The 26,197-nt window shown below is 41.8% G+C and overlaps 2 long non-coding RNA genes across 2 annotated transcripts in view; both read left to right on the top strand.

The window, feature by feature from the left end:
- The window catches only part of LOC125961006 (uncharacterized), an 807,507-nt gene that overhangs the window by 557,741 nt on the left and 223,569 nt on the right, over positions 1-26,197 (top strand). The gene's annotated exons all lie outside the window — the stretch shown is intronic.
- On the top strand, positions 627-16,002 carry LOC117199928 (uncharacterized). The gene is made up of 3 exons (XR_004481306.2): positions 627-1,125; positions 6,546-6,681; positions 14,315-16,002. It is a non-coding gene; the product is annotated as an uncharacterized LOC117199928 (long non-coding RNA).

Here is a 26,197-nt window from a genome sequence, read left to right as displayed (position 1 = left end):
CCATCACCATCATCGGAGAGGTGGAGGGACAGGTAGGTAAGTAGGTGGTCGGTGGGTGGGTAGGTAGGTAGGTAGATAGGAAGAAGAACTAATATATCTATGTTTATCTGTATTTATAGATATAGCTAAGGCAGATCAATCTGTTGATCTATCACACACACACACACAACCCCACCGCATGTTCTCTAGTACCCTCCTGGCGTCTCTCCCAGGCCAAGACACATTGGCTGTGCTCTGGGTTAGATCGAGGTGCCAATTCACAGAGACAAAGGGGCAAAAGTAGGACTCCCTCAATCCCTCTCTTCCCAAAGACACTGGTGAGAGTTCTGACAGTTGAGGAAATCTGGGCAACTTGCAAAGAGAACAGAAGGAAGAGAACAAAAGAAGAGCAAAGCGAGAGGCAGCGTGCGGGAGAGGGAGGGTCGGCAGTGCTTGCCGGGGGTCTCCGCCATAAGCCGTGCCCTCTCGGAGTGCGTGCCCCGCCCCTTGTGGCCCCACGCGTGGGCTCCGTAGGCGGCCGCGCCGGGGTCTCCGAGACTCCAGCCCGCGTGGTGGCGCCTTGCTCCTCGTCGGGGCCGCCACCTGCTCGTCAACGCCTCCGCCAGCCCCCACTGCGGCCCAACTTGACTGAAGTTGGGGTCCTGAGCGCCTGCCCCCTACAGCCGACCGGCGGAGAGCCCCGCCCCGCCATCCCAGGTCCGAGACCCCTTTCCGTTCTCGCGATGGGAAAAGTTGGCGCCGGGGGCGGCTCCTCAGCCGGGCTGAGCGCGCTCCTCACGGGCGCGGGGCTCGCGACTCTTCAGGTACCGGGTACCTGTGGCGGCGGCTCCTGCTGGTTCCTGTGGTACCAGAGTCCCGACCCCGGGGATCCCCTCACCCGTCGCCGCGAGGACGGGCTCCTACCATCCCGTTCCCTTCCCGAGCGGGGCGCCATGAGCAGGAGCAGATGGAGCGGCAGTAGCCGCCCCTGGGGACTTCGGGCAGCCGGAGCGTAGGCTCCGGAGCGAGGAGAAGAGAAGCCGCAGACGTCAGGGATGGAGGCGCGGAGGCTGACAGCCAGCCTGGGAGCGGTGGCAGGGGCTCCACCACACAAAGGCTGCTCCGTTGTCCTGACCGCCCCAGCCGGTGAGTAGAGAAGTGCTGAGGGGGCGGGTCGAAGAGGTGAAGGGCGAGGGGTGGTGGGCTTTAAAGGGGGCTGGAGAAGACGGTGTGAGGCTTCTGACTGGGGGAGTGTGCAAAATGGAGCCTCTGCCCACCTTCCTGAGGAACTGTATCGCCTCAGAACGTGCCAGCGTCCCTCCCTCAGGGACTTCCATCTTCTGCTCCCAGCACCAACCCTGAGAGAGACTGCCAAGTTAGCACCTAAATCCTACTTTCAGTCACAATGGCCGGTGGAGTCGAAGACCAGGCAAAGAGTAGGATATTATTAAGTATTTGGAGTGAGGGGGTCATAGGGCTAGCTTTTAGGGCAGTCCGACATTCCCTGGAGTGATTTCCCCTTTACTTGCTACAAGCTTACTTATGTCTCTAGTTAAAGATGTATTTATAGGCTCGATGAAAGGGGATGAGAACTGACATGGGAAGTCATTGCCGTTTAGTGCCATTCTTATTTCTTGGCATTTAGGGGTTGCAAGTTACGGAGAGAACCTGTATCACCTTCTGGAGGCCCCAGCGTGTGTGTGTGTGTGTGTGTGTGTGTGTGTGTGTGTGTGTGTGTGTGTGTGTGTGTGTGTGTGTGTGTGTGTGTGTGTAGAGCCGGGGCTTTGTAATTTGTGCATTCTTGATTGTTCTCCAGTGTAATCCAGTCCTAGAAACATCAGTGCACACACAAAAAATTGACCTTTTCTTATGAGGTGAAAGAGATTAATAGATTGCAGGAGGCTGACACTTAGGGACAGGGGGTATGTGATGGGCTTCTGCTGGACACAGAGAGGTCATTGAGGGTGAAGGTGGGTGATTTGGGGCCATGCCAGGAGAGGTTTTAGATTTGAGGTAATAAATGGGCACCTCTTCAATCTGTCAAAGCTGTCAACAGTGAACGGGGAAACTCTTATTGGCAGAAATAGTAAAACAATAGCTTTTCTGGTAATGATTAAAAAAGTGTGTTTAAAAAGTGTGTGAAAGTTCTCTAGGCTACCGTAAAGCAGGTATTGAGAAATTATGACCAACAATAGACAAAAAGTAAACGCATATATAGATAAGTGGGGATTCAGTCAGGAAACTGAGCATTTACTCTTTGGAATATGCACAGGTTATCCAGCCCAGCTACTTCTACCGTGCCTTCATTTATGAAGGAATCTCCAGAAACTGTCCCAGAGACATAGCATTGAGTTGTGCTCGTTGTTAGCTTTTGAAATAAATGTTTTGAACATTTTAGAATAAATATCTGCTCATTAGGAATTCTGTTGGTACACAGGTATAGATAGTATTGATGCAAATCATGATACCAGCACTCAGTACTGACAGCCCTATCCCAAGAGCAATCACCTGACCTAATGTCTGGCATTGAGGACACAGTTTCTGGTTCGTACGTTGTTCATATACAAGTTTACTAAAATAATTGCGGTAGATATTCTCTCCATCAAGCTTCTGGACACCTTTGCCCTCACTCCCTTCTTTAATAATCGCATCTTTAATATCATTATCACTAAAATTTTTCATCCCATTTAAATTTGAATTTCTAAAACTTTTGCACTTCTTCAGTTAGTTCCTTCAGAATTTCTGGCTTTAAAGGGAAGATTCAGACACATCAAAGGACTCTGAAAAAGAAACATGCTGTTATCTAAGCTGCAGAGTATCCCTTACCTAGTCCTGAAAGGTTCTGTATAGAATAAGACAGAGAAAAAATACACCTTTGTCAAACCAGATGCTTGTTCATTTAAGAAATGACTGAAATGTATTGACAGATTTTGTGTGTGTGTGTGTGTGTGTTACATGCATGCTCATATATATGTTTGTGCTTACAAGCCAAATAATGACAGTGTGGGTCAAATCATGGATGGGTGGCATGTAGTAGTCCAGTAAGGCTACTTATTGTAATAAATAATAGGAGTGGTGACTATTAATGTTTGAGCACCCAAAATTTGCTAATTAGTGAGCTTTCTTTCTTGTCTGAAGTCTTCCATTTCTTAATGCCAACCCCCAACACACACACCTTTTTTAGTACGTATGTACATGTCCTCATAAACAGAGCTAATCAGTTTCATCTAGCCAAATTTATCTGTCTGAGCGTGATGGAGAAAGTAACATTTAAAGTTACTATTTTTGTCATTTGGAGTATGGGGAATCAGAGGAAACAGATAGAGGTGACTTGAAATAGAAAGCAAGAATGGAGATTTGAATTCTAGTCCTATTTATCATGTACCATCAGCGAGCTGATATAATGATTTGAGTTTGAATTTCTTCATCTGTAAATTGGGGTCCATGCCAGTCGGGATTAGTTGACAGAATCACATATATTGATACAGATAAAAAGGGCATTGTTGGGCTTCCCTGGTGGCGCAGTGGTTGGGAGTCCGCCTGCCGATGCAGGGGACACGGGTTCGTGCCCCGGTCCGGGAAGATCCCACATGCCACGGAGCGGCTGGGCCTGTGAGCTATGGCCGCTGAGCCTGCGCGTCTGGAGCCTGTGCTCTGCAACGGGAGAGGCCACAACAGTGCAAGGCCCGTGTACTGCAAAAAAAAAAAAAAAAAAAAAAGGCATTGTTGTAAAGTCATATACACATGTGTGTCACTGCCATTCCTAACACTTTTTTCTCTCCAGTCATTAAGAGGAACAGTTCATCAACCCTAAATCTGAAGACAAAGTCAGAAATTCATAATTTGCCACTTAGATTTCCTCCCCCAGAAAGAGATGGGATGCAGGCACCACACATCTTTTGGACCTGTCTGATCTTTAGCTAAAAGCCAAGGCTAAGAAAGACTAACGATTATAATAACACCTGAGTTAAAAATATTAATTTATGGTAATTATAGGCTACCCATATAACTTGTCAAGAATTCTGAGTGGCTTCTTTGCCTCCCTCTCTTTCCTTCCTGTCTCCTTCCTGCTTGGAGCAGCCATTGGTAGATGTAATTTTTGCTGTGCACATCATGAGATCTTTCCCTATTCTATGAGTGTGTGTTTGTGTGTTCAGAGGAATTCCCAAAATTTGAGAGCCATTATTTAAACCCAGGTACTGATATTTACATCCTTGTCATACAGGACAGCCCTTATTGATGGAAATGTGTGCAAGATCTGGACCAAATGAGGGAATCCCATGGCATCAAGGATGCTGAGTGCAGATAATTTGTCAGGGGAAGAACGTGCTGCTTCTGCACAACTTATTTTATACATGGTCTAATTTTATAGGATGATATTTACTGTCTTGTGTGTGTTATATTTTCTTCAACTGAGTTCCAAAATGGTAACCAGCATTAGCTCATTAATCCCTATGAAATTCTTACTAGGTAGGTAGTAAGCATTAATATCTCTTTCTTACATTTTTTCGCTGCATATGATTGAAATATTTTGTTTTCTCACCCCCGTCTCTTTCTTACTGGCAGTGTTTCTCAAAAACAGTCATCTGCAATATGCTATTTAACTTACATCATTATGATGGTATTAATGCTGCATGTATCAAATGCTGCATGACTGTCTGATTGTTTGACATTGCATGTCTTCTCCTTCTGATATTTTTAGACCTGAGATGTAACCACACAACCTTGGTAATTAAGCTAGGTCATTTTTTGTTTTGGGGGTTTTGGGAGTTTTTTTGGTAAAATGCTTTATTGTCATCATTTATTTAATTGTCACAATAATCTTGTGAGGGACACATTCTCACACCCATTACACAGATCAGCAAACAGGTTAAGAAAGGGTAAGTAACTTGGCTAAGGTGTTAGGGAGGGTGAGGAACAGAGCATAATTTGGAACCTGCTTTGATCTGACTACAAAATCTATCCTTGCCTTACAGATTTTAATGTAGAACTTAGAAATCAGGACCTTTTAAGATTGTAAAATTATTTATCTTGAGTGGATTTCAGAGGAGGTTGAGAAGAGGTAAATCCTGGTTAGGAAAGCTCTACCTCCTTGTGAAAAAGGAATGTTTTTAACATGTGCCTGTCACATTTCATTCCTTAGTTCCAAAAGTGACTGCATTGTTCCCCCACTTCATCTTTAGAGAGTCTTAAAATGAACAATTGGGTGATATATTGAGCATAGGGTCACAGGCAGATTTTGAGATCTGGTCTTGTTTAATACATTTCTGAGTTAACAACAAAATCTGATTTTATTTTGACATTGGCTGTGAAAACTGGGTTTAGTGATCATTTGTGTAAGATCTTTTCACCTGATCTTTTTTCTTTTTTAATAAATTTATTTGTTTTATTTATTTATTTTTGGCTGCGTTGGGTCCTTGTTGCTATCCGTGGGCTTTTCTCTAGTTGCAGAGAGCAGGGGCTACTCTTCTTTGCCGTGCGCAGGCTTCTCATTGAGGTGGCTTCTCTTGTTATGGAGCACGGGCTCTAGGTGTGCGGGCTTCAGTAGTTGTGGCATGCAGGCTCAGTAGTTGTGGCTCACAGGCTCTAGAGTGCAGGCTCAGTAGTTGTGGCACATGGGCTTAGTTGCTCCACAGCATGTGGGATCTTCCTGGACCAGGGCTCGAACCCGTGTTCCCTGCATTGGCAGGCGGATTCTTAACCGCTGTACCACCAGGGAAGCCCTCACCTGACCTTTTAAATTTTAATAGAATTGGCTTTCTTTAGCAAAACTTTAGCAAACTTATATTTTCCTTTTCTGATCAAGGCTCTGGTCCTGATCAAGAATGTAAATGCAGTGTGGCATGGAAGGCAATTTGCTATTGAGGAAAAGAAGCATAAGATGTGGAGGCAGATGGACTTAGGTTTGAATCAAATCTCCTTACTAGCTGTCTTTAATATAGGGAGACTGTCTGCTGTCTGCTTTCTCATGACACATAGATGGTTGTTTCTCTGACTGTCCATCCAGGTCTGACACAGTGTTTTAGTGTCTTCAACTTGAGAGGGTTGAACACTTTGTACTTATAAGTCAAGTTCTGGGGAAATAAAGGTGACACATTGATCTATGCCCTTGACTTGAGAGTGAGCAAATCTTATATTTCACATGATTAGGTGTGTCCCTATTGTTCATGTACATACGTATTTATAGAAATTCCTGAAATTTGAATGCCACTATTTAAATCAGGTACGGGTATTTGCAGTAAGATATAAAGGTGTAGTTGTTTGTTTTACATCATCTTTGTTTTGGCAAATGTGGAATCTCTAGCTACAAAATGCATAATTTAAGAATAGAAATTAACCCCTTTTTGAAATTGCTAGTACCATCTAGAAAAGATAATTAAATATTGACTCTGGGAATGATTCACATTTTTAGAGTTATGAATAGATTATAACTGGGCACAAAATACATGGAGTGTCTTCTTTATTTATGATGTTAATAATTGCTAACATTCAGGGAGTACAAACTGTGTTCCAGGGACAAGCCAACAACCTTATATAAATTATCTTATCGACTTTTAATTCTACAGATATTTGCTGAGCACCTAATTTGTTCCAGGCACTGATCGAAAGGTGTGTGTGAAGTGGTACAAAAAGTTATGAACATTCCTATGAGGCAGTAGAAGATCCTTGTCGTCTGATGGCAAAACTGCTGAAGAAGTAAAGGTGAGATGGGAACCTTCTGGCTGGGATGGTTGTGAAGGCTCATGGCAAGGGTGATGCTTGCATTGGACCATGAATAGTAGTGAGAACTTTAAAAGGGGAGTTTTGGGGCTTCCCTGGTGGCACAGTGGTTGAGAGTCGGCCTGCCGATGCAGGGGACACGGGTTCGTGTCCCGGTCTGGGAAGATCCCATATGCCGCGGAGCAGCTGGGCCCGTGAGCCATGGCCGCTGAGCCTGCGCATCCGGAGCCTGTGTCCCGCAACGGGAGAGGCCACAGCAGTGAGAGGCCTGCGTACCGCAAAAATAAATAAATAAATAAATAAAAATAAAAGGGGAGTTTTGAGATGACTCTTAAGTACATGGTAGGCAAAAGGACCACAAGAGCAAGTGTGGAGAGGAAAGAGATTACAATTTCTTAATCTGTGACCTCAATTTTGAATGATTATAGATATATTGCATGCCCAATGAGAAACTGAAAATCTATGCCAAGAAAAAAATCTGTGCCATCCCTTAAAGATTTGATTGCCCTTATTTGCACATTTAAATCTCATCTTGGATGTTGTAGCTTTTTTTCTATTATGACTTCTTTCTCAAACACAGTTTTCAAAAAAAAAAAAAATAGACTGTCATTTATTTAGTAAACTCTGTCAGAGACATCCTCAGCCAGGCTGCCATGTTGCTTTATGTCTTTAAATTTATATGCAAATTCTGTGACCTGCCTTTTTGTGTATCTTAATTATTGTCCTATACCTCTAGAAAGTATGGAGACTACACCTTTGTCTCCAGAGGGGAAAATGGACAAAGAGCATCCCTGCAGTGGCCAAAGGTGATGGCCTGAAAGAAGTGTGAGGAGGAGCCAGACTCCTCAGAATATACTGGTTTCTGCAGGGGGGGCGCTCTACTCAGATCAGATGGATGCAATAGTTAAAACCTTGGCGAGAAACAGAGGTGAAATCCTGCTGTTCAAGGTTTACAGTGAAAGAACAGAGCTTATTTTAAAGTGTAGGTAGGGATAAAAGGACCTGAATGCTCTTACATGAACTTTTACATGTACATAAAAGGTCTCATATCTGTCTGCTGAGATCTGCTGAATGTTTTTATACTACTTAAATCAGTAATGTACCTTTGCACTGTTCGAAATGACTCACTTTTGAAGAATTTGGTCATGTTACTTCAGTTTTATTTTTATCATAGTCCTAAGAGGTTAGAAGGACAGATATGATTATTACCTACTTTTTGTGGGAGATGAGACAGGCACCACTGGATTACCTGTGTGATTTACACTTCAGTTGTTGGAGGAAGAGGGGCTAAACCTTAGGACACAGCATTCCACTGATCCCTGGACTTGCTCAGGCTTTTTCTGCTGTTGGTTTGAGACAGAATTTATGTTTTGGCTGAAGCCTGCACTCCTGTCCATCAGGGACCTCGGTGGTTGGGGAGAAGCATGGAGATTGGGCACAGGAGAACCTATACAAATTACATGTGCTGAGCTTTAGAGTAAGTTGCTTGGTCCAGGTTGATTTGTGGGTCATTATTAGCCTTTAAAAAGGGCATATACCCTGAGAAAATCATAATTCAAAAAGAGTCATGTATCACAATGTTCATTGCAGCTCTATTTACAGTAGCCAGGACATGGAAGCAGCCTAAGTGTCCATCGACAGATGAATGGATAAAGAAGATGTGGCACATATATACAATAGAATATTACTCAGCCATAAAAAGGAATGAAATTGAGCTATTTGTAGTGAGGTGGATGGACCTAGAGTCTGTCATACAGAGTGAAGTAAGTCAGAAAGAGAAAAACAAATACCATATGCTAACACATATATATGGAATCTAAAAAAAAAAAAAATGGTTCTGAAGAACCTAGGGGCAGGACAGGAATAAAGACGCAGAAGTAGAGAATGGACTTGAGGACATGGGGAGGGGGAAGGGGAAGCTGGGATGAAGTAAGAGAGTAGCATTGACACATATACACTACCAGATGTAAAATAGATAGCTAGTGGGAAGCAGCCACATAGCACAGGGAGATCAGCTCAGTGCTTTGTGATCACCTAGACTGGTGGGAAAAGGAGGGTGGAAGGGAGATGCAAGAGGGAGGAGATATGGGAACATATGTATATGTATAGCTGATTCACTTTGTTATATGGCAGAAATTAACACACCATTGTAAAGCAATTATACTCCAATAAAGATGTTAAAAAAAAAAGTGACCATGCACAGCATTGCCAAGATTTACTGCAAGCGAGGTGCCATTGCCTGTTGATACAAAGGTTATTTTAAGTGCCCACCATTGTAAATGAGTCATAAGTGCCTTCTTTTGCACTTGTATCTAATTGAGACAGGGTGGGGGGGCGGGGTGGAGGGGGTTTTACAGACAAAGCATAGAGGAGTTTGCTGAACACTGACAACTCTGCTCCACCCAGATGTGCTATCTACGTGATAACAGAAGCTGACTTTTAACAATAATAAAAATCTCCCGTATCTTTTGAGCAATTCTCTGCAAGCAGATTACAGAATATCACTACGTTATTTAATTGAGACCTCACAACAACCTTGTGAAGTAGGTATTATCTCTGTTCTAATACTGTGGAAACCCGAGGCTCAGAGGAGTTAAGAAAGCTGCCCTAAATTACCTGACCAGTGACACATCCGGGATTTGAGTTATATTCTAACTTTGACACTAAAGTTCTTTCTACTGGATCACGCCGCCCCTGTGTATGGGTTTATTTGGGGGTTCCTTAGAGAAATTTTTAAGTCAGTTCAGAGTGATGGTAGGGAGAAGTCTTGGCATGAGAGGAAAAATCTTAAGTGTGCCCCTTTTCAAGTCACCCTGTTCTCAGGTCCCTGGCCCGTTTTATTCCTTTCCAGTTATCCCTGTGAATGACTTGCTTAGTGTCACTAGTGTGTATTGTCTCCAGCTTGTTATCCTGGAAGATCTGTGGAAGCTGCCACTTGCTTTCTCCCTGCTGGCTGCTGACCCTAGAGAGGCAGCATGGACATGGACACTTGCCTTAAGATAGGGCTACTGAGACATATTATCAGGTATTTGGCGAACAATATTGGGTTGGCCAAAAAGTTCGTTCAGGTTTTTCCCAGAGCCAAAGGTTTGAGGGTTCTGGTCACCTTCCCTAACTAGAATGACGGAGGATGTGGAACCCAAACTCATGGTCCATCTGATTCAGATGGAAAGTAAAAGGTCTTTGGTTTAGTCCTTCACTTCCTACCACTCTCAATTAGAATTATAAAAAGGACATTTGTCACCCGGACTTGGAAATTCTGTCTCTAATCTCCACCTGACCTGCCCTGTAATTTGCCCAGTGGGTCGAGGGATTTTGAACTGGGCTCTCTTACAACAAAACTACCTTCAGGTAAGATCCTGAGGCCCCTGCTTTTAAGTGACTATCCTTTACCCTTTGAATTTCTTTGTAACATTCTTGGTAAACAATTGACCATATAATTGTAAGTCTATTTATGAATTTCCTATATTGTTAAAATTATCATTGTTTTTCTTAGGGAAAAACACACCATCTTGAGTCCTACCGCTTTACAGGAAATCTTAGTTTTATATAATAAATAAACAAACATATAAAGTTTTATTGGAACACAATCCCATTCATTCATTTTTACGTATCATCTCTTTGTGATACATGATGCAACAGCAGAGTTGAGTAGCTGTATTGGGTTGGCCAAAAAGTTCGTTCGGGATTTTCCATATGGAAAACAGAGACCATATCTTCTATCTGACCCTTTACAAGAAAAGTTTGTTGACCACTGGTCTAGATCATGGGGAGGAGATTTTTAACCATTCCTTTCATATTTGTCTATGCTGTTTTAAAATTTTTTGCCGTGTGTATGTATTCCTTTTGTGATAAAGCTATTAAAACATTTTAAATGATTGTGCTACATACTAAAATTTAGCCTTTGCCCTTGAGGTTGCATATACTGGTGGGAATAGACAGCTATACAAACAGAAAAATTGCAGTTTAGAGTGATAAGTGCCTAATAAGCATAATAAGAATTGTGAAAAGTACTATGAGGACAAAAATGGGTGGGGAGCCAACTAATAATCCTCCTGGGAGAAGGAAGGAATGATTTTATAAGAAATTGGTATTTGAGCTGGCCTTTGTTTATCCAGGATTAGGAATTTGCAAAGCAAGGGATGATTGGGAAGAGGAGAGGCTATCTATACCCAGTTTTCCCTCTTTTTTATGAGAATTAGGTCCACCTTAGTGGTTCTTAGTACATGTAACAATATGTGATCGATCATTCTTCCTTTAGACTCTCCTCCATCTCCATGCCATTTGGAACCCAGACTAACAGTCTTTAAATATCATGTTTGATTTCCTTTTTCCTTTTAAGCATCGTGTCTCTGAGTAGACCAAAGAATCTGAGCTCCCAAACAGATAAAGACTCGCCTTAAATCTTAAACATTTGCTCTCTTATCTCTTCACAGTAGAATGTCACTAGCATGGTGTGGCAGTTTCTGCTTGACATTTGTGATGTTGCTGCTTCTGCACAAGATGGAAATGGGTGATCCTGTCATCTTCTTGGGCCTGTGGCCTGAATCAGTGTGGCTGTTGGGGTGATCATGACAAGTCGGTTGTCATTTTCTATTAGTGCGATGTTGCTTCCCTAGGTGGTGTGACGGTATGTGATAGAGGGAATGACATCGCCGTATCCACAGTCACCTTGGTATATACGTGTAAATGTGAGGGCTGGTGTACCTAAATTAGGTCAGTGCATAGCTCATGATTGTAACCTCAACAGCTTTCTCAAAGCTCCTCCCAGAGAAAAAAATTAACTCATAGAGGACTTTACATTTTTTTTCCACAAAGACTCCTGTCCATCTCTTCTTCCTACTATGGATATTTTAGTTTTTTAAAGGTAACTGTACATTAAAAAGTATCATCACTGCGCTGCTTGTAGGATTTTCACAAATGAACACACACACAAGTGTAGCCAGCACTCATGTCACTGCAGCGTTCCAGAGGCCCTGCTAATACCCTTCGTAGTCAGTTCCCTACCCTAGGATAACCTTTGATATGACTTCAAATAGCATAGGATGGTTTTAATTGCTTTTATACTTCATATACAGTTTATATAAGTGGAATTCAATTCTATGTCCTTTTTTATATCTGGCTTTTTTAAATTCAGCATTATGTTTTTTAATTTCTTCCAAATTGTATTTATTTGTGAATTACCTGAACTCTGCAATTTGAGATTTATACTCATATGTGTCTTTTCGATGAACATATAAAAAATAAAATGGGGGAGCCATTCAGAGTCCTCTACCCCCACCCTCCCACAGTAAACTATCAGTAAGTCCTCTCTACCAACAAGTGTCCTAGGGATACTATGAAGTGAGAGGTTTGTTTATTTAATGTTATGAATTAATGAATGAGAAATGAAGCCTGCCCCTTCATTGCTGATTTTCTTCTCTCACGTCTTGCCTCCTCAGAGTTCTCCTTCATTTAAGCATCTCAGGAGAGAACTTAAGATTGGAATGGGGTCTTGATATGGGAGACTGAGAGGGTATAAGAAATGGTGTATAAAGAGCATAGAGAATATGTGACTGTTTGTGATTTGACCAATGCCTCAGAGCACTGACTTTTTTTTTTTTTTTTTTTTGCGGTACACGGGCCTCTCACCATTGTGGCCTCTCCCGTTGCGGAGCACAGGCTCCGGACGTGCAGGCTCAGCGGCCATGGCTCACGGGCCCAGCCACTCTGCGGCACATGTGATCTTCCCGGACCGGGGCACGAACCCGTGTCCCCTGCATCGGCAGGCAGACTCTCAACCACTGCGCCACCAGGGAAGCCCAGAGCGCTGACTTTTAATGCTCCATTCCCTCTGGAAGTTATGAATGTGGCTAGTGGAAAAACGTAATTAAGAAACCAGCCTGACTATAGAAAACACAACTTTTGATTGAATTTGGTGGGTTTCTATTAATAGCAATATTCAACTAAAAGTATCAGGGCTATTTAGGTAATGGCAGGGACTTTCTTTCACTGATGGATTATCTGAGGAGGTATTATTTTCTATTTCAGAATGTATGGTGAGGTTGTTCCAAGAGTTGGCACCTCTGTATCCCCAGCGTCTCTGTCTGCTGAGCCCCTTGCCAATCTAGTATGTGTAGTTGGCTTCCAGCTCAAGTTCATTTCTTCTGAAAAACTGCTGTTTTAGACTCTTGGTGTTACAGACTTCATGTTGCTGACTTTAGAGCTTCACTGAAAACATCTCTGTGGAATTGCTAATTCATAAGGGCTGGCTGAGTTCATTCCTTCCATAGTGGCTGCTTGTGTGATACATATTTATTCTCTGTATAGATGTAGATATAGCTCTATCTCTATCTCCAAAGGCTCTTTTTGGAAAGGCTTGGCTCTACCAGTTTTACCTCATCTCTGGGTTTTGGGTTCCTCATGGTCTATGAGAAGGTAACATGGAGACCAAACCTTAGAGATGTCAACTCGCTTCCTTGAGAAGGGCAGTTACTTTTGTGGAAAGTGATCATAGACATCAGTAAAATTATATGAGGGAGACTAAAACACCTCATTATAGTAGAGTCAGGATTATCCTATTTATGAGCTCAATTTAATTAATTATTAAAGGCTAAGACATTTAGAGAAAATTTTAACAGCATTCTATTAAGGTCAAAGTGGCTAAGATTCAAGTTTCAATGGTTTTAGCGATTGTGTTGTTTCAAGAAGTCTCTTCCATTTGGGGAGGTAGTCTAAGATGTGAAGTGGAGAGGCCTGGGCTAAGGGTCAAAAGACTTACGTCAGGTTCATCCTCTGCTATACACTGGCTCTGAGGTCTCAAATATGGCACTTACATTCCACAAATAAGGAGATAAAAATACCATTTCCTGAGTCAGCTTCCCATAAGCTATGAGAGCATCCGATGGTGTGAGGGCCTGACTCACTGTAGATGTCCAGTGAACTTTTGGTTCAATTATATATGCCCATCTTCTCAAAGAGAGTTTGTTCAAGAAGTTACTATGAGCCAGGAAGTTTCATGAGATGCTAATGGTCATGATTTGTGAGCGTTGGTCCAGGATATTCTTTTAGATAGGGGGAAGATCATCAGTCTTCTGATCTAGAAGATTGGAGTTTTAGTTCTGATTTGTCCTTCATTTGTTGTGAAATTTTGGGGCAAGTCACATAACCTTCCTTGAGTATTCAGTTTCCTCCCCTGGGCTATAAGAATAATACCTTGGACAGTTTACTGCAATTTCTCTGTGTATTTCCTTATCTGTAAAGTAAGCACAGTGACAGTAGCCATCTCAGAAGATCTTCAGGGGACTAACATGATTCAACACCTGGAAATGCTCTAGCAGAGTGCCTGTTGCATGATGCGTGCTCAATAAACGTTAACTGGAATGATTTTCACTTCTTCCTAGAACTCACTTGAATGAAATCACCAATCATGGAAATTGGAATGCTGAGTATGCTGTTAATACAGTGTTAATGCCATGATAGTTATCTGAAGGAAAAAAAAAAAAGGAAAAAAAAAGGAAAACCTGTCTACCTGTCTAATGCTCCCAGTTTTATTTTACTGGAATTTTCTCCTTCTCTTTCTCTCTCTCTCTCTCTGTCTCTTTTTTTTTCTCGCCATGATGTCCATTTGTGGTAGAGCGGCAACAACAGCAATAACAACTACAGTCGGGGGCCAAACTGCCAGAAACCAAGGATGAGAAAGACTACCCCCCTCCTTGCCCAGTCCTCTTCTGTGCCTCGGGGTTTTCTCTGGCAGGAATGCTTCACTTATTTCCTCAAGAGCTGCAGAGCTGGGAGCACAGCAGTTTTCCTAGAACCAGAGGCAGTAGGCGTCTGCTTCCCTTGCGGCTCATGTTCTCACTCAGCAACCAAGCATGTCTTTATCCCAGCGGAAGTTCAGACGGCCTTTCCCTTCCAGTCTCAGCAGCTCCTGCCCCAGCCTCAGACCCAGTCATGACAAGTATGGCTGCTGCGTGGAGCATGTCTTCTGAGCCCCTCAGAAAATTCAGAGAGCCTCTCAGAGAATAAAGCTTTGGATTGGACTGTGGCTTCGGCCATGACTCTTCTTCCTAGCAAACTGTGGTGCTGGATGAAACGAGATGCAAACTGTAATCCAGTCACAAAGGCCAAAGGTTGAGGAAGAAATTGTCATTTCTCCTTCCTGCTTGCAACTCAAGAGTCTGTCTCCCGAATCCTTGTTAGAGTTATTGGTATCCTGGCTTTATACATATACCCTGGTATTTGAGTGCATATACTGGTGCTCACAGCATTGGTTTGAAGTTAGTGGTCCTGTCACCGCTCTAGCTGTATGACTTGGACATTCAGTTAATCTCTGTGAGTCTCAGCCTTCGCACCTGTATGATGGGAGTAGTCATGTCTGTCCTGCTTACCTGGTCAAATAAAATCTCAACTTTGGAAGTTTGAAACCTTAGGGTCCCATACCTGGGTAGGAAGCTTGCCTGTTATTTAGCACAGCTTTTGTCTGCTGCAGGTGACCATCCCCTCACCAGCCTCCTGCACAGATGATCCTCCAGCTTCAGACTGAGGTCTGACTGATGGGGGAGCTGCCCTCCTCAGGAGCTCTGACTGTGAGAAAGTTGTGCCAGGCTGAAATATGAACCCTCCAATAACTTTTACCTGCTGGTTTCTGTTTCATCTCTGGATCCAACAGTACATTTAATCTCAAAGTCTTCTGTATATTGAAGACTACTGTAAAAAAATACAGTCAGTTTTTTAAAACTGGGTATCAAGTCATTTTTTCAGTTCCTTTGCCTGCTCTGCCCTTGAGATTCTGATCTGGATTGACTACGTGGAACAGAACATGGTGCCCGGTGTTCCTGAACATTCTCAAGGGTCCTTGTGGCATCAGTTATAAAATTTTTCCTGATGATCCCTAGAAGAAAGTGTGATTATTACTAATGATAGGTGTCCCCACACATAGTGGGTCTACTCAAATCCTAGAGCCATAATTGTAAAAGCACGTTTCTTAACATGTTTTAAATTATTTTAACTTGGAAATAATTTCCCTCTCTATTACCTTGGATTATTTTTTATTCTGAAAAATAATAAAGATTAATTAAATTTAATAAAAGACCTAGAAAAAATATCTAAAGAATAAAATGAAAGTTATTTGTAACCCATCTATTTGTAAAAAAAAAATAAAATATTTTTATACCTTACACCTTGGTCATGTTTCCACATATATGATTGTATATTTATGTGTAATTGTTGAAATTATGTAACATGTGGTTATGTGGCTCTGCATTTTGTTTTGCTGTCTTATTGAACATTGTATTGTCTTTCCCCGTGTCATTATCAACTATTTATAAGTATCATCGTAATGGTTGCGTCATAATATTCTATTGAATGAATACACTGTAATTTACTCAATGAACCCTCTGTTGTAATCCCTAATTTGTAGCCAATTTCCAGAAGCTTCAGGGCTATTCTTTGAGAAATGGAAATAAGGGAGAAGGCAACACCTCTGAATTCCCACAGCAGGATTTTATTTTCCAAGTGCTGGGGTAATCCCTCCACTCCTCTCTTCCTACGTAGGCAGAGTTAACAGGACATATAGATCAGATCCTGACAGAGCTGGAAAGCTAAAAAAACAGGTTGATTTGTCCATATGTATTAGTGTGTTGTATCCTCACTTCACAAATTCAAGTTTAAAATGCTATACTGGTGATTTTGGTAATCAACAAGATGTTTGGATTTGTTTCATTTACTGATGCAAGCGGGCCCACCAAGGGCTTGAACTGCCTCTTTCCTCTGATATCAAGGATTTTCCCTTGGTCAAGGAAATTGAAGAAATCCAAGTACAGTATCAGGGAATTGCTGTCCTTCAACGTCAGGAAGAAAACTTTTAATGCACTGGAACCCAGAGCTGGAAATCGAAGAATCACAGATTTGTCTTCCATTAATGTGATTTGGGACGATGTTAGAGCATAGCTCTGGCAGCAGGAAGGCTCCATTCTCATATAATCAGCTCAGTCATCTGGGGTCATTATTAAGGGGGCAGTATCCCCACTCCTTTGTAAACTTGCAGAACCAATCACCAAGATAAGGGAATAGGAATCTCTATTGTCTACAAACTTCCCAAGTGAATTTTGTTAGGTAAATTTAAGAAATGGATTCTGACCCATATACAGAAAAAGGTTTCTAGGCCATCAACTTAGGCTGAAAGAGAACTGTCCTATCCCTACACCTGTATTTCCAACAAGTCGTAACACCTTAGATATTGAGCTTTACTTTGGATTTCATCTTTGGTGATTATCAAGATTACACAACTGGAAAATAGTAGCTGCATAAACCTATAGCAAGGGTGATGGAAGGGTTTTTTTCCAATTAAAACGTTATCATTTTTGAAAGAGGCATCCCACATCTCCCCAAAGGCCCTGCCACTAGTAGAAAACCAGCTGCATTCCTCCATTGGGGCCAATTCCACCCTTGTGGAATGGGTAAAAACTGTGTGTCTTCACCTCTGGGGACTGGCTGGCTTGAGGCAGTAGCATATGGTTGACGGTTGAAACAAATAAAAATAAAACCAAACAAACTTCTGGTTGTTTAGCCCCAGTAGAATTCTCAAAACCTAATACAAAAGGCTAAGCCCAGACAGCTTCACTCCATCCGTGCCTCGCCTCCAGTCCAGGGAAGCATTAACCTTATTGGGCCTGGTCGCTGGGGTGCTTCCAGCACTATTCAGATTTTTCTGATGTCATAGGTTTCTGTTTGTGCAAATGAGAAACTGCAAATTGTTTATCTCATGTGCTTATTAGGAAAGATGAAAAGTCAACCGACCAAGACGACCTCCTGGTGCCAGTAGTGAGGGCGCCCATATCTGATGGGCAGTTCCTCATGGTGCTGGGCTGTGGTGAAGAGGCATGAAAGTTCTGTTATTCACTTTCCCGTGCTATGATTTCAACAGCCAGGGGAACCAGGTCTTAAAACTTCTAACTTGGGTCCTAACACAGACAAAGATAATAGATAGGAATTATCTTATGAAAAGCAGGGCAGGAAGAAGTTTATGGGAAGCGGAAGTGGGAGAGAAAGATGGCCAGTCTTTTCACATTAAAAAAAATGGGAAGTATGGGTATCCTGAGTCTGCAAGTTGTGGGCTGCTTGAAAATAAGAAAAGTTTCTCTTTTCCTTGTTGGGCCACCTGCAAGGGGCGTTCATGCTTCCTGTTCCCTGAGCACTGTGAGGCTGTTGGATTTCGTGGGTGGGAGATGTAGGCACCTGGTTCCAGCAGAGCAGGCACCACTGTAAACTAGGGTATCCCTCCGTTGAAATGTTGTCTCCTTCAAAAATGCAGATGGACCTCAAGGCCATTTGTCCATTGTGTATATTTCCTGGAGCATTAAGGAAATGAGAAGCAGGTTTCTTAAGCATCTGCCCATTTCTCCTGTGGAGGAGGAGAGAGGCGTAAATGGCCCCTGTGAGTTAACTCTGACTATGCTGGATCCATGAAAAGCCTTTACAAGAGCAGCTGGTCTCTCCCAGAGGCTGGGAGCCAGTCAAGCCCAGAGGGTTATAGGTCTTAAAGACCCTTTAGGTAAAGGGTATAAATGCTGAAGACATGGCAGGCTCAGTGCCCTGGAGCAGGGCCTGAGGGAACAGGTACATGTTCTAAGTAGGAGCAGAACCATGGGTCACAACTAGTGTGGGCACAGCCGGCACAGGACAGTCTCCAGGGACCCAAAGAGGAGGACAGGAGCCAGTGGGACAAAAATTCCAGAGGCAGACCAAAGTAGGTGCTCCTAAGTCTCATAAAAAGCAAATGACTGTTGGAAGTTGCAAGGGCAGGCCTAGCAAGGAGGGTGGGGCACAGAATAAGAGGTCTCTTTCGATCTGAGTAGCCATTTGTTTCATCCCAAGAGCCTTTGTGTACTTCATCAGGCAGGGATACCGTTTGGAGCTTAGGGCACCTTTGGGCCTTACATGTGGTATTAAATAAAAGCATCCATGAGGGATGGGGGCTTCCCTGTCCTGAAGGAAGCACAGCTTGGGATTCCCCTCCTGGAAGCCCCACAGATGGTGGCAGAGCAAAGACTGCTGTCTCCCTGGAGTCTGTTCTTAATGTTTGTGACCACAGTGTCCCACTGTGCCCCTCACACGCAGGAGTCTTTCAGGAAAGTTTTGCTCAGTGGATGCTGGGTCTGTCCCCTCTGCCCCTCTGAGCAAAGTGCTCAGAAAATAATATGAAAAGTTGGGCATCAGGAAGCTCTTAACAAGGACCAGACCCACCTCCAAAGGGCATTGACATATTGCTACATTTTTTTTTTTTTAATATGCCTTGGGGAAAAAAAGGAAGAAAGTTAGCATCTGACTCTTGATATCCTCTAATTTTTCTTTCCTTCCTCCTGAAAGTTTTGGGGAGTTTCATACTAAAAATGGCAACATAACAGCAACTATAAAATACTTATTTCATATTTTCTTGCAAACTTTTTGCTCCTGTTTTTCTTTTGTGATTGTTGAGTATGATCCAAGCATAAAATGACTACACCAATTGAATGCTCACTCAGGACTGAAAATTTGGATGAGGGCAGCCCCTTGGAAACCTTGTAACTCTGGCCAGTGGCAGAAAAAGAGTCCGTGCTCCCATGTGATGGTGATTACTCACGATGGCCTGGATCTCATGACACTGTGTCTGATCAGTAAACACAAAAGAAAGGCTGTGCTTCCTCTCAGGCATCTCTCTGCCCACAGTGCCGTCTCCCCCATTGTCAGACGAACTGGTCTCAAGCCCTGGAGGCTGTGCCTGTTGGAGAATTTGCCATTGATGGTGCTTTTGTGGCAGAAGTTTTGCAGGCGAAACACACCTCCCCAATCTGCCCTAACTTGAGGAGAAAACTCTGTCATCATCTCCTCAATCTGCCTGGCTTAACTGATTGCAAACCTTGTTTTCCGTTCTTATAGCACTTTTTTTTTTTTTTTGCTGATTATAAAAGCAATATGTACTTGATATAATAAATATTAAGCAACATAAATTATACAAATCTAACATGACAATTACCCATTAAGCTGCCACTTATGGATAATCACCATTAACTAGTACATATTCTTACAGTTATCTTTTGAGGCTTTCAGGAACATACAGAATGACTGCATGTGTATTTATAAAATAATGTTTAAACACACAAACATACAGAGATCATACAATGTATATTATACACTTTGCCTTTTTTTCATTGGCAATAGATTTGAGTCATTTTTTCCTATCCATCCATGCAAATCTACCTCATCCTTTCTTTTTAAGTAATAGATCTTATTTTTCAGTTTTAGAGTCGTAGAAAAATTGAGCAGAAAGAACAGAGTACCCAGGTAACCACTCTGCTCCTCATGTACACAGCCTCCCCTGCATTCATCATCCCACAACATAGTGGTACATTTGTTAATAATCCATGAACAAACATTAACACACCATTATCAACCATAGTTTACACTAGGAATCATTCATTGTGTTGTACATTCTGTGGGTTTTGATAAATGTGTAATGACATATACTCACTATTATAGCATCATACAGAGTAGTTTCTCTGCCCTAAAGATCCTCTATGCTCCACCTCTTCATCCCTTCTTATCATAAATTCTTGACAACCACTGATCTTTTAATTTCTTCATAGTTTTGCCCTTGCCAGAGTGTCATATAGTTGGAATTGTACATTATGTAGTCTTACCAATTGGCATCTTTCAGTTTGCAATATACATTTAAGGATCCTCCATGCCTTAATATGGCTTGATAGCTCATTTATTTTCAGTGCTGAATAATATTCCATTGTACAGATGTACCACAGTTTATTTGTCTGTTCACCTACTGAAGGACATCTCCCTTGCTTCCACATTTTGGAAATCATGGATAAGGGTGCTATAAACATTTGTGTGCAGGTTTTTGTGTGGACCTGATTTTTCAGCTTAGTTGGGCAAATACCAAGGAATGTGAGGGCTGAACTATATTATAAAATACATACAGTTTTGTAAAAACACAAAATGCCAAACTTTCTTTCAAAGCGAATTGAGCCTTTTATGAATCTTCCTTTGGTGATGTATCTAAAAAGTCATTTCCAAACTCAGTCATTTAGATTTTCTCCTAGGAATTTTATAGTTTTGTGTTTTACATTTAGGTCTATGATCCATTTTGAGTTAATTTTTATGAAAGGTATAAGGTGTCATGTGGATTTGCAGTTGTCCCAGCCTCATTTGTTGGGAGACTCCTGTTTCCCTGGAATGGCCTTTGCTCCTTTGTCAAAGATCAGTTGACTCTTATGTGTGTGAATCTACTTCTGGACTCTGTATTTTTTCCCATTGATCTATTTGTTTAAACTTTTGCCAGTACCACACTGCCTTGATTATAGTAGCTTTGTATAAACTCTTGAAGTCAAGTAGTGTCAATCCTCCAACTTTTTCTTTTCCTTCAATATTGTGTCAGCGATTCTGGTCTCTAGCCTCTCCACATAAACTTTAGGATCAATGCATTGATGTCCACAAAATAACGTGCTGGGATTTTGACTGGAATTGCATTGAATCTATAGATCAAATCGGAAAGAACCGACATCTTAACACTGTTGAGTCCTCCTATTCATGAATGTGGCTTATCTCTCTGTTGAGTTTTCCTTTGATTTCTTTCAACAGAGTTTTGTAATTTTCCTTATATAGCTCTTTAAACGTGTTTTGTTCAATTTATACCTATTTCTTTTTTTTTTTTTGGATGCTAATACCTCATCCTGTTTAATGGCTGCAAAATAGACTATTATATGGATGTGTTTAAGAACCCTCATTCATTCTTAAGTGCATCTTTACTTTTTTAAAAATATTTATTTATTTATTTGGTCCTGCTGTGTCTTTGTTGCGGCATGTGGGGTCTTCAGTTGCGGCCTGCAAACTCTTAGTTGCGGCGTGTGGGATCTAGTTTCCTGATCAGGGATTGAACCCTGGCTCCCTGCATTGAGAGCACGAAGTCTTAGTCACTGGACCAGCAGGGAAGTCCCAAGTGCATCTTTAATTTGGATGATTTAAAAAAATGAACAAACAAAAGCATAGTTCATTCACCATCCACCACCAAATCAGGGATGGTGATACATTACTTTGTCAAGCTGGAGGCCCAGGTAATAAAGGAAACCAATCTATATTTATCACGCAGGGTGACAGTTGTCAAGTATACCAGCATAAATAGCAGTGAACTAGATTGTATGAAGTGGGTAAGCCTACTCTAAAATAAGTACTTAAAAAAAACTTAACCTGGTATATAGATAGACAGACAGATAGATGTGTGTGTATGTGTGTGTGTGTGTGTGTGTTTCTAAGAACCACTGATTCAAAATAGCATAGTGGAATCTTAACATTTTTCTACAATAATTCTCAGGTTACATTTGTAACCAAGACAGGGAAACCTAAAACTGTGTTTCACAATAGTAGTCTAAATTTTGACCCATTAGAGACCATTTCAGGATACCTTTGATTTATACTTGCTCAGATCTCTAATGTACTTCATAAGGTTAGACTGTAAAGGAGGCTTTTCCTTGAACATTTAGGAAGAGTTTTAATTTATTATTTGTCTGGTGTCCCCTTTAAAAGTCTGGAAACCTCCTCTTTAGGATTTAGGCAGTTGTCTCCATGATATCCTGAAGGCTTTTCTGTCCCACCTGCTCAGGAAATGTGAGCCCTGAGTTGTAGCTGATTTGAGGTTTAGACAGACTGTAACTCAAGTGTGATGGCAACTCTACTGTTTGTTCACCAGACTGTTAAGCCTGTCATTTCCCAAGGCAGCCTACAGAGCAAAGTTTTATTTAATTGTTCAAGCACAAGAAATAAAAATATCCAAGTCCTCTGCTTGTCTGAAGCTTTTTTCCTGGACCTTGTCATCAGCTATTGTTTAAGTTAGAGAGAAATAAACTTGTTGAGATGGCCCCATGAAGACTGAAGACCACAATAAAATTGTAATACACAAGATCTCAAAAAAGATGGTTTGGAGATAAAAATGTGACATGTGAGAAATGTTCTTCCTCACTTTTATGTATATATTCGAAAAAAATATTTAGAGAAAACGATCAATAGGCTAAAATTACAAAATAAATCCAGATGAACAGACCCTATATCTTTGACTAGCTACTTTATCCTTAAAGATTTATTTACAAGACCAGCAATTAGTATGGATCTAGCACTAACAGTACAGTTTTCTAACAACTGTCAGTCATTCTCATCAGATTGATTCAGAACGAGGAATTTAGACAGGCTGATTTAAAAGAAAGTGGATGAACCTAGAGTCTGTCATACAGAGTGAAGTAACCCAGAAAGAGAAAAACAAATATCATATATTAATGCATATATATGGAATATAGAAAGATGGTACAGATGAACGTATTTGTAGGGCAGGAATAGAGACGCAGACATAGAGAACAGATGTGTGGACATGGGGTGGGGGAAGAGGGGGTGGGATGAATTGGGAGATCAGGATTGACATATATACACTACCATGTATAAAATAAATAGCTAGTGGGAACATGCTATAAAGCACAGGAAGCTCTGCTCGGTGCTCTCTGACAACCTAGATGGGGGGGATTGGGGGGCAGTGGGAAGGAGATCTAAGAAGGAGAGATAGAGGTATACGTATAGCTGATTCACTTCATTGTACAGCAGAAGCTAACACAACATTGTAAAGCAATTATACTCCAATAAAAACGGGTAGTATGCAAAAAAATAAAGTGAGACTGTGATCACCAGTCTTAAACATGATCTTAGCCTTGGTGTTCAACAGTTGGTGAGTTTCCAGTTCTTTGGGGGGATCTAAAGGAACTCCCACAAGGATCCTATATGAGTGACTTTGATATATTTTTTAGCAATAGTGCTAGCACTTTGGACTTTGTGGATGATGGATGATGTGTTTGAGAGGAAGATGTGTTTTGCTATTTCCAAAGCTCTACTGTAGTTTGTAATTACAATGATAGTTAAAGGTGTAGATGTTAAGAATTAAATAGGGTGCATCATCTGTAAGGCCACAGATGTCAAGCAGATATGGCTTATGTGTTAGGTTGGCAGGATCAGGAGGTGGTAGGCTGAAAAGTGATCACCTAAAGGAAGCAGCAGATGTCTGTCTCCAGCTAAGTGTTACAATATGCTAAAGAGAGCTCAGGGGAAGAGCTGAACATCTTCAGGTTTGTTTTGGGGCTTAGGCAAATGACTTGGTTTGGCCAATAGAACGTTAAAAAAGTATTTATTATTCATGCAGAATCTTGAAAAAACTGCTTGCATGAGTTCATCTCCTCTTTTGGAATCCTGCTGCCATGAGTACAAGCTTAGGCTCACCTGCCTGAGGATGGAAGACCACAAGAGGAAGGAAATGTGTCCTAGACAACCAGCCTTGAGCCAGCTAATTTCTAAACATGAGAGAGCCCAACCAAGATCAGCAGAAACACACAACTGAAGCTGACTGCAGACATGGTAAGTCCAGCCGGGCTTGGCCTAGATCAGCAGAATTGCTTAATCACCTCACAGATTCATGAAAAGTAATAAATGTTATTGTTGCACAACACTGAGGTTTTATGGTTGTTGGTTAGACAGCATTAATGTGACCTCAGATAACTGGTACGCCGGCCCATGGAAGTGGTCAGTAAATGTTAGCTATATGTACTCATGTTTCATTGACTCTAAGGTGCTTAGATGATGGTGCCTTCTTGAGTTTTCCAGAAGCTGTCTATAGAAGGTTTTCGCTTAATAGCACTATAATTGCCACCTGGCTGACAGTGACTGTTATATCCATCGATTCTAAGATGCATCTGAATTTCAAAGATGTCAAAATGCAAAAATTCTGCTTATTGTAGAAAACGTGACCAAGACTTCTCAGGATAGTGATGATCTTGAGTGTAGCTGAAGCCCAGGTCCTCGGAGCCAGAGCATGTTGTAAAAATGGAGGTAGTCAGCATGATACAATATCGAATCAGAATTTCAGGTTCCTGGAGCACAGGGGGACCTGGGGAACGTGTGGCAAAAGGCCATCTCCGTTAAAGCAGGTCAGTGCTGTCCTCTTTGACCTCCTGGGTGACCAGAGGAGGACCAGATTGGGTGACTCATGAATATTCTCCAAGTTGCCTAAACATTACAGGGACAAAGGCTTCAGAAACAAAGCTTTCTTTCACGCTTGTAGTTTGAAGGTATAAATTATGTCCCCTTAGGTCTCCTAATGCTGAATTAGGATAGTGTTTAATTAAGCTGACTATAAATGATATTTGAACAGCCAGGGTGAGTTTAAATATTACAATTAAAGGCACTTATTTTATCTTTTGCTTTTTATGTTTCCTAAGGGCTTGTATGTTACACAGAGACAAATTAATATTTTATTCTGTTATCTCAGTCTTCCTTAGTTTTTAGTAGATTCTGGTAAATGGGGTTAATATTGGACATTTACACCTTTAATGGATGTTTACAAGCATCACAAAAAATCTGTACTTTCATTTCATTGTTACATATCATTTTGGACCAAAACATTCCCTAGGTTGAGTCCCACCCTTGGCTCCAGGTAATCTTCACCAGCTGACAAAAAATCGTATTCTCCTTCAAAAAAACCCAAGACTCTGTAAACACCTTCTCTGAGAGTTACTGCAACAGTCTCCCCAAACTGTTTGAAAAAATGGTGGTGCTACAGGGATCCTGATTGTCCCTTTCATAGCAAAAGCCCTGAAGAAAACAGTTCTCAGTTGAGAGCAATTAGGATGCTGTAGCTGAGTGCTAAGCTTATTCTGAATGCTTGTTCTGCCAAGGGATTCGTGTTCCTCCCTTGTGTCCGTGTCTAAGAGGGTACCTTTGGCATTATTAATTATCGGCCTTGGGAATCAGGCTACTGAATTATTCTTCTTACCTAAAATACAGCTTTGGTTTCCTGCCCAGACCTCTTGTGATTTCCATGAAGGCAAACCCAAGCCTGGCTCCACCATATACCAGGACTGTGACCTTTCCTAAGTTCGCTGGTTCTGAACCTCAGTTTCTTTCTTTTTTAAATGGTTGGCGGTGGTTAGTAATACTGTCTTATAATGTGTGGTGGAGTTTAGAAACAGTAAGATACAGCAAGCACCTGTACATAAAGACAAGACATAAAGAGGTTACTTCCCATCTCCCATCTTTCTTTTCTTCTTTTCTGTTTTTTTTTTTTAAATCCCGAATTTCTCTCTCTGGGCCTGGCTACAGATGCCTGCCATCTGCCTGAATGTCCAGATTTGCTCCCTCTCAAATGACACAAGTCTCTGTTCCTCTCATTTGGTTGGAGCTTTCCTTTTTAATGAATTTCCTTGAAGGGACCACCAGCCTAGATTACCACTGCTCATCTTACTCTATGACATAGTTTCTCTATCTCTGAATGTTTGTGTTGCTGACCATTCCAGTGGGCATACTGTGCTCTCTTTCCCTCCCCAGGGAAGTCCTGAGACACACTGCCCTCCCCCTTTGTAGCCCTGGACTCAGCAGCAACCAGGTAAGGGAGAGTGTGGATGAGTCGGTGCAGCCTGTCACTATCCCTGGGAATCTTGTTCAA

The sequence above is a fragment of the Orcinus orca genome, chromosome 14, assembly GCF_937001465.1.
Source record: "Orcinus orca chromosome 14, mOrcOrc1.1, whole genome shotgun sequence".
Taxonomy (NCBI): Eukaryota; Metazoa; Chordata; class Mammalia; order Artiodactyla; family Delphinidae; genus Orcinus; species Orcinus orca.
The sequence above is the reverse complement of the archived record's forward strand: the minus strand, read 5'-3'. Positions and strand labels throughout refer to the sequence as shown.